Raw genomic sequence first — 7826 nt, 5'->3', positions numbered from 1 at the left:
CAGTGCTCTTGCTTTAGGTTTAAGGTCCATAAAACCGCCTCCAATTGTAAGTTTCATAAGATATCTCCCAACATTTTCCTCTAATTGTTTTATGGTCTTAGACCTAATGTTTAGATCTTTGATCCATTTTGAGTTAACTTTTGTATAGGGTGTGAGATATGGGTCTTCTTTCATTCTTTTGCATATAGATATCCAGTTCTCTAGGCACCATTTATTGAAGAGACTGTTCTGTCCCAGGTGAGTTGGCTTGACTGCCTTATCAAAGATCAAATGTCCATAGATGAGAGGGTCTATATCTGAGCACTCTATTCAATTCCATTGGTCGATATATCTATCTTTATGCCAATACCATGCTGTTTTGACCACTGTGGCTTCATAATATGCCTTAAAGTCAGGCAGCGCGAGACCTCCAGCTTCGTTTTTTTTCCTCAAGATGTTTTTAGCAATTTGGGGCACCCTGCCCTTCCAGATAAATTTGCTTATTGGTTTTTCTATTTCTGAAAAATAAGTTGTTGGGATTTTGATTGGTATTGCATTGAATCTGTAAATCAATTTAGGTAGGATTGACATCTTAACTATATTTAGTCTTCCAATCCATGAACACAGTATGCCCTTCCATCTATTTAGGTCTTCTGTGATTTCTTTTAGCAGTTTTTTGTAGTTTTCTTTATATAGGTTTTTTGTCTCTTTAGTTAAATTTATTCCTAGGTATTTTATTCTTTTAGTTGCAATTGTAAATGGGATTCGTTTCTTGATTTCCCCCTCAGCTTGTTCATTACTAGTGTATAGAAATGCTACAGATTTTTGACCATTGCATTTTATGGTGAGATAAAATAATTCATATTAGTAGAAGAATAAATCTTAATATTTTGTCTTACACTTACAAAAACTGATGGGTGTATACGCCTTGTCTAAGAATTTTTGATCATGTTTAAGGAAAGACTATAATTTTAAGTCCTTAAATATTGTCTTTATTTAGCAAAAGACAATGCTTGGGTGCTCACTTAGACAGCACATATACTAAAATTGGAACAATACAGAGAAGATTAGCATGGTCCCTGTACAAGGATGACATGCAAATTTGTATATATTTTTTTAGAGAGAACAAAATAAAATAAATAAAAAAGACAGTGCTTGGCCTTCTGATTGTGTCAAGAGAAATTCCAGGGAAGGTGTTTTAAAGGAGGAAGAACAAGGACGAGAAATACTAAACTGTTTTGCAAAAGGAAGCGAGAGGAATTTTTATTTGGGGGCAGGAAAACATGAGGAGGAGTGAAGGGAGAATAATAGAATGAGAAGGAGGAGAAAATGAAACATGAAGAGATAGGAAAAAAGTTTGACAAATGTGGAGGAAAACTGGGAGCCTGGAAAGAGGAGACAGCTATTCAGGAGTTGATAATCAATGGTGGGACTGGGTTAGGGGCTTTTTAAGAGCGTGGTATATCATAAGCAATTTTCATTTGCTTGCTGTGCCTGGATGAAACTTTCCTTCATTATCCTCCCCCAAAACCTGCAGTGAAGCTGTTGTACTAAATAGCCTTGTGCTGTAATTGCACTGGAAAATCAAGATAAAAGAGGATCTTCAAAAAAAAGAGGATCTTCTATGTTTGGTGGGATAGGAAGAAGAAATTAGCCACAGAATGGAGTAAAATACTGAAGTCAGAGATGATATGGTACAATGTAGGCTTTCCATAAATTCTCAACAATATGGGCAGGGAATGATGACTCTCAAATTTTGTTGATTAATGGGAGATATGCTGATACATATATTTATGTATGTATATATATATATATACACACACGCATACATATACAAACATTATTATATCATACATATATTTAATATATTATATATAAATGTCATAACTTTCCAGGCTCCTATGACAAATACGACAAACTGGCTCTAAGTTAACAACTAGAATTTGGTGGTTCATGCTTTTGAGGCAAGGATAAGTAAAAAATCAAGGTATCAGCAAGGTAATGCTTTTTCATCCAAGTGTGTAACATTCTGGTGCTGACTACAGACTATCTTTGGAGTTCCTTAGCTTGTGTGATTGCTGTCACATGGCAATGTTCTCTCCTTTCACTTCTGGGTTCCACTGATCTCAGGATTCTAACTCATTTCACCATGGCTTTCTTTTACAAGGGTTCCAGTCATCTGGATTAAGACTGTGCCAGTTTGAAAGTGTGTGTACCCCTGAAAACCATGTTTTAACACTGATTCCATCTTATAGAGGCAACCATTTCTTTTAATCCTGATTTAATAATGTAGGTTGAAATCTTTTAATTAGATTATCTCCATGGAGCTGTAACACACCCAATTGTGGGTATTAACTTTTGATTAGATGGAGATATGACTCCACCCATTCCAGGTGGGTCTTGATTAGTTTATTGGAATCCTTTAAAAGAGGAAAAATTTTGGAGAAATCTCAGAAATAACAGAGACACCAGAACTGACAGAGCCAAAGGAAATGACAGAACCTAGAGAAATGACAAAAACTTCACAGCAGAGCTGACACAGATGCAGACACATAGAGAACAGAGACATGGATGTTTGGAGATGCTTGGAGCCCAGCAGACATTGCCATGAGATGCTAAGCAAGCCAGAATCTGGAGACAGCCAAGGGAAGCCAAGAAATGAGAGCCAGCTTTGGAGAAGCAAAGTGAGGAACCCCCAAGGAACAGAGGTTGCAAGCAATGGAGCCCAGCAGCAAGGACCAGTAGATGCCTGATACATGACTACAGAGGTGTTTCTGGCCCATGGACCTTCCTTGAATTAAGGTAACCTCTTGTTGGTTCCTTAATTTGGATATTGCCATGGGCTTAGAACTGTGAGCTTGTAACTTATTAAATTCCTTTTCGTAAAAGCTATTTCCGTTCTAGTATATCTCATTCTGGCAGCTAGCATACTTACATAAAGACCCACCCTCATTCAGTTGGCCCACACTTTAACTAAAAATAGCTTATTCAAAGATTCTATTAATAATGGGCTTATCTCCACAGCAACACAGATAGGGACCAAAAATGTGTCTAAATTGGGATATATAATTCACTTATAATAACCCACCCTCAAAAGACTCTGAGGACCCCACAGGCTGAAGAACCCCAAGTAGTTCATACTTGAATTACATTTCATCTACTGATATGCTTTGATCCCAGGGTCTTTATTAGCATTTGCTTGCATATCTAGCATGTTTACGTTGAGGAACATTGAGATATCCAGAGTTAAGACTATGACTCAGTTTGTAATTAATTCTCAGCTATGTGTACAGGAACAATTTGGATAATGCTGAGGTGACTGATGAAGCCTACTCTAAAATACTCTGGAAACTTTCCTCTTAGAAATATGAGAACATAACCTAAGTCAAAATTTTGGCATGGCAAATATTCTGAGGGGCTAGCTGGATGGATGACCCTATGTGATGGCCATGGTTGGGGTGTCCTTTGCTGAGATCAAACAGAGCCAAAAAAATACTTCATGGAAACTCCCCATTTTTCTTGTCCATGTGGGGAATTCCCAACTTTGGTCTAGCCTAAGTCAGCTCCAAAACAGTTTACAGCCTGTTCAGGTCTCCCTTTTAATATTGAGAGGTTGGAACTGGAACAAGTGCTTGTTAATCATAGTAGTAAAAATTTTGCTGATATTTCTAGAAATTTTTGCTGCTCTGATGGTCAATTTGAACATAGTCCTGATAGGACCTATTCATTTCTGTCATAACTTTTCTTAACTCGTTGTTGTTTTAGTTTCTAATTTTGATGATAAATTAAAAACTACTTTTATATGAGAAATTGCTATTTTATTCCCTCCAGTCACTCTCTCTCTTAGTAAAACAACTCTTATTTTTATAGCTGGGCACATTGCCATCTAACTAAAGCTACATTTTCCTTGTAGCTAAGTAAGGCCAAGGGATCAAGCTCTTGCCAATAAGATGTAAGCTGAAGTGTAGTGTGGTATTTTCTGAAAAGTCTCTTAAAAAACGAGGTATATCCTGTGTTTTGTGTTTTTCTCTCCCTCTTCCTGCTATTTAAAATATACATATAATTGAAGACACTTCTATAGCCATTTTGGACCAGGACTTTAATAGAAATCAGGCAAAATATGAAATAGGATTGAAGAATTTGAAATTACAAGTACCAAGGAACTACTATGCCAGCCTTGGACTTCAGTATTAATTATGGTGAAAGCCAAACTTTTATTTAGAGTCCCTGAATATGATGAGCTGAACCAAGTTAGAATTCCCATTTCTTCAAAGACAGGTTGGTGGGCTATTTTCTCAAAATTACTCAGGGACCTAGAGTGGCAGGGTACTCTGCTGTCCTTAATATTGTCTTCTAGATTGCCTCAGTTTTCCTTTTCCCGTCAGCAAGAAGCAAAAGAAAACATGAGGGGCACATACCCAATGACTGAAGGCACCTATCACTTCTTGTGTTGCTGAGATCATACTTACTAGACCACTCCTGCATGCTAGGGAAGCAGAGAAATGTAGCTTCTGTGTCTAGCAACAACTTTATTATAATAGAAGAAGGATAGAATCATTGCTAGTGACACTATCACCACTCAAACTGTTGATCTGCATGTTATATCTACATGACAGAAAAGTATGCTTTTCTTGTTTAATGTACTGCATTTGGGGTCTTTATTGTTCACAACTTAACAATGCTCATGGATAGACTCATACTTCTTTCACGGTTTACTCAATGAGCCTCTTATCTAGAAATCATAAATTTGGTTTTAGCATAAATGCTAAATTACTCTTCAGTTGTAAAATGTTGAGAATCATCAAACCTTCCTATTTTCATATTCTTAATGAATAAGTTGTAAGCAAACAAACAAGACAAAAACAAAACACAAAACCCAACCTTCCTGCAAAGAGCTGTATGATATTGTAGCACGTCTAGAATGTCACTCACGAGCTGTTCTCTCAGAAAGGTGATGGGAATGAACAAGAGTTGTCCAGCTCTCCAAGGAGTTAAGTGCATCCTTGGACAAGAGGTAAGTTCAGTGGGAGACCTATGAGATATGTTCCCAGCTGAGAGCTGTTGGGGGTCAACTTCATAAGGAGTGGAAGAAGTAAGTCCCTCACCATTGAAAGATACTGTAAAAAGCTGTCACTTTTAAAGCTGTCACTGAGATTTCTCATTGAGAAAAGCAGAAGTTAGAATAAGGTTAAAGAGCCTCTTTTGTTCAGCAATGCTTGTTCCTCTCTGCCATTCCAGCAAGTTACTCCCACAGAATAAGGAAGCTGTATTAATTAAAATACTTTGGGTTGCAAGTGACTCAAAATGTAAGCCAAATGAACTTAAGTAATGCATGATTGATATATCTAGAGATATATTTGGAGAGAGAGTTTTTTAAGCAGAGCTTGATCTCTGGTTCAAACATCACCAGATTACGTTCTTGGTTCTTTATGCTCAGTTGGATCCCTTTCAGATTTTATAGTTGACCTAGAAGATTCGTGCACACAGAAGAACAAAAGTGAAAGTCTGCTTCCGCATTCAACAGCCCTAGAATTGAGTCTCCTTGTTCTGATTTGGCCAGATTTGGTTTATATTCCTGACCTGACCCAACAGATGACCGAAGAGTGGGATGAGCAGGTTGACTTAACCTTGGCTACATACTGTACTGCTGTAGATTTGTCATGGATTTTCACTCCAGACTGTTCTTGACAGCAATTTTGTTGATGTTAAAGAATACTTCCTACCACACCAGCAATTGGCCACATTCAGAATGCCTGCAGAATTTAAGCAGTTAGCAAAAATTCTTCAAGTTTGCATACAAATATCTGGATCTGCTGATCATTTTTCAAATGTGTTTTGTCCATGTGGAAATATCCATGGATATTCACAGAAAAGGATGCAATCAGAATTGTTTTCTCCTACCTCTACCATTTAGTGTTAGCTTCCCATCAGTTTCTCCTCCACCCCCATACAGACGCTCCCTGGCTCTCCCTCACTTCAATTTAACCAGGTACAGATAAGATCTATTTTAGGTCTCTTCACTTTAAAACAGGAGAAAGTCTCCATGTTTCTCAACACTTACAAACCTGCAGGAAAAAGAGCTGAAAGGAAAAGGGAAAATTGCTTTGGCAATCTCGCAGTGTAATTCAGCATGAAAAGAAATATGTCACAAACTTATCTTTCAAGTCCAAATAAGAAGAAATGTATCCTTAGCTGTCTGGGCATTTGGGCCAGGAATTAGGAAACTAGTTAAGTAACAATTTAGAATTATAGTCAGAAAATAGGAAATTAAATAACAACAACAGTAAGCAAGGGCTGGCTTGATCCTCGGTAAACATCAATCTTTCTGTCTTTATATCAACCTCCACTTCCATCTCTATCACTATCTCTATCACCATCTCTAGTTATATTTCTATCTTTATCTGAATTCCCCCTTCCACCAAATCCCCACCCATCTCCTAAACATTTTCATTAATTTATAGTTTATCCTTTCTGTATTCCTTCTGAAAAAAATAAACAAATACGTGCTTCCTTATTGCCCGATCTTTGTTACAAAGGATGCATATTACCCTGTACTTGACTTTTTCTGTACATAACAATGTATCTTTGAAATAATCCCATACCATTCATAGTTGTTTTTTTTTTTTCTTGTGTGTATGTGTGTATTTTCACAGTATTTCATTTCATGGCTGTACTATAGTTTATTCAGTCCCATGTGGATGGCTATTTGATATATAAATAATGATGCAATGGATAACTTTAGTTTTTTATTTGTGGAAGTACATCTTCCATAAGTTCCTAGAAGTGAGGTTCCAAGGACCAAGAGTAAATCCCTGCATAGTTTTGATATTGCCAAATTCCCTTCCATAGGAATTGTATCATTTTATACTTAGCCAGTAATGTATATGAGTGCCTGTTTCCCCACAACCTCCCTAACAAAGGGAGCTATTAAGCCTTTTAGTTTTTGCCAGATGGATAGGTAAGAAATTGTAACACACAGTGGTTTAAATTAGCATTTCTCTTATTATGACTGAAGCCGAGCATTTTCTCAGGTTTAAATTCCTTATGTATCTTGTTCTATGGGATTGTAGTTGTGGTTTTGCCCATTTTTCTATAAGGTTTTGATTTTTTCCTTTAATGTTAAAGAATTCTGTATGCATTAAAGAATTCAGCCTATTTTTTCTGAGGCATTTCAAATACATTTTCACAGTGTCATTTTCTGAGGAGTCTGCTTATGAGGTAGTTGTCATGCAGTTTATTTTTATTTAGTGAAATGTATTAATCTTTTCTTTTATTGCAACTGGATTTCCAGTCTAGATGAATGGAGTTTCCCTATTCCAATTCAGTGAAAATTTCTGTCATATTTTCTGGTAGTAGTAATGTGGCTTCATTGTTTACATTTACATTTCAAAAACATTTGGAGATTTTTTTCTGAAACATATGTAATCTATGAATCCATTTTTTCATTTTTTTTCTAAAATAGTTATCCAGTTTTCCCCACATCATTTATGAAATGTCCTTTTTCTCCAGTGATTTGAGACATTAACTATATCATAGCTAACTTTTCATACCCACTCAGGTTTATACCTGGACTTTCTGTCATGTTTCATTGGTGCAACTTGCTATTTATATGCCAGGCTGCACTTATTAGAGGTTTAATATTATATTTTAAAATTTTGCTGGGATTAGTTCTTCTTTATTCCTCTTAATTTCCAGCAGTGTCCAACTTACTGTTGCATGTTTTTCCTCCCCATAAACTTTTCTTATTCCAAGAAGAAACAAAACAAAACAAAACAAAACTTGTTATTGGTATTGGGCTTGCTCTAAATGTATATCTTATATTGGGGAAAGTTGATATCTTTTGAGTC

At 36.4% G+C, this 7826-nt stretch overlaps 1 pseudogene; it reads left to right on the top strand.

The window, feature by feature from the left end:
• The first annotated feature begins 996 nt into the window (after nucleotides 1–996).
• Nucleotides 997–1097, top strand: LOC143648959 (U6 spliceosomal RNA; annotated as a pseudogene).
• Nucleotides 1098–7826: the final 6729 nt, after the last annotated feature.

Source organism: Tamandua tetradactyla, chromosome 10, assembly GCF_023851605.1.
Source record: "Tamandua tetradactyla isolate mTamTet1 chromosome 10, mTamTet1.pri, whole genome shotgun sequence".
In the NCBI taxonomy this organism is placed as follows: Eukaryota; Metazoa; Chordata; class Mammalia; order Pilosa; family Myrmecophagidae; genus Tamandua; species Tamandua tetradactyla.
Note: the sequence above shows the minus strand (reverse complement) of the source record. Positions and strands in the feature narration are given on the sequence as shown.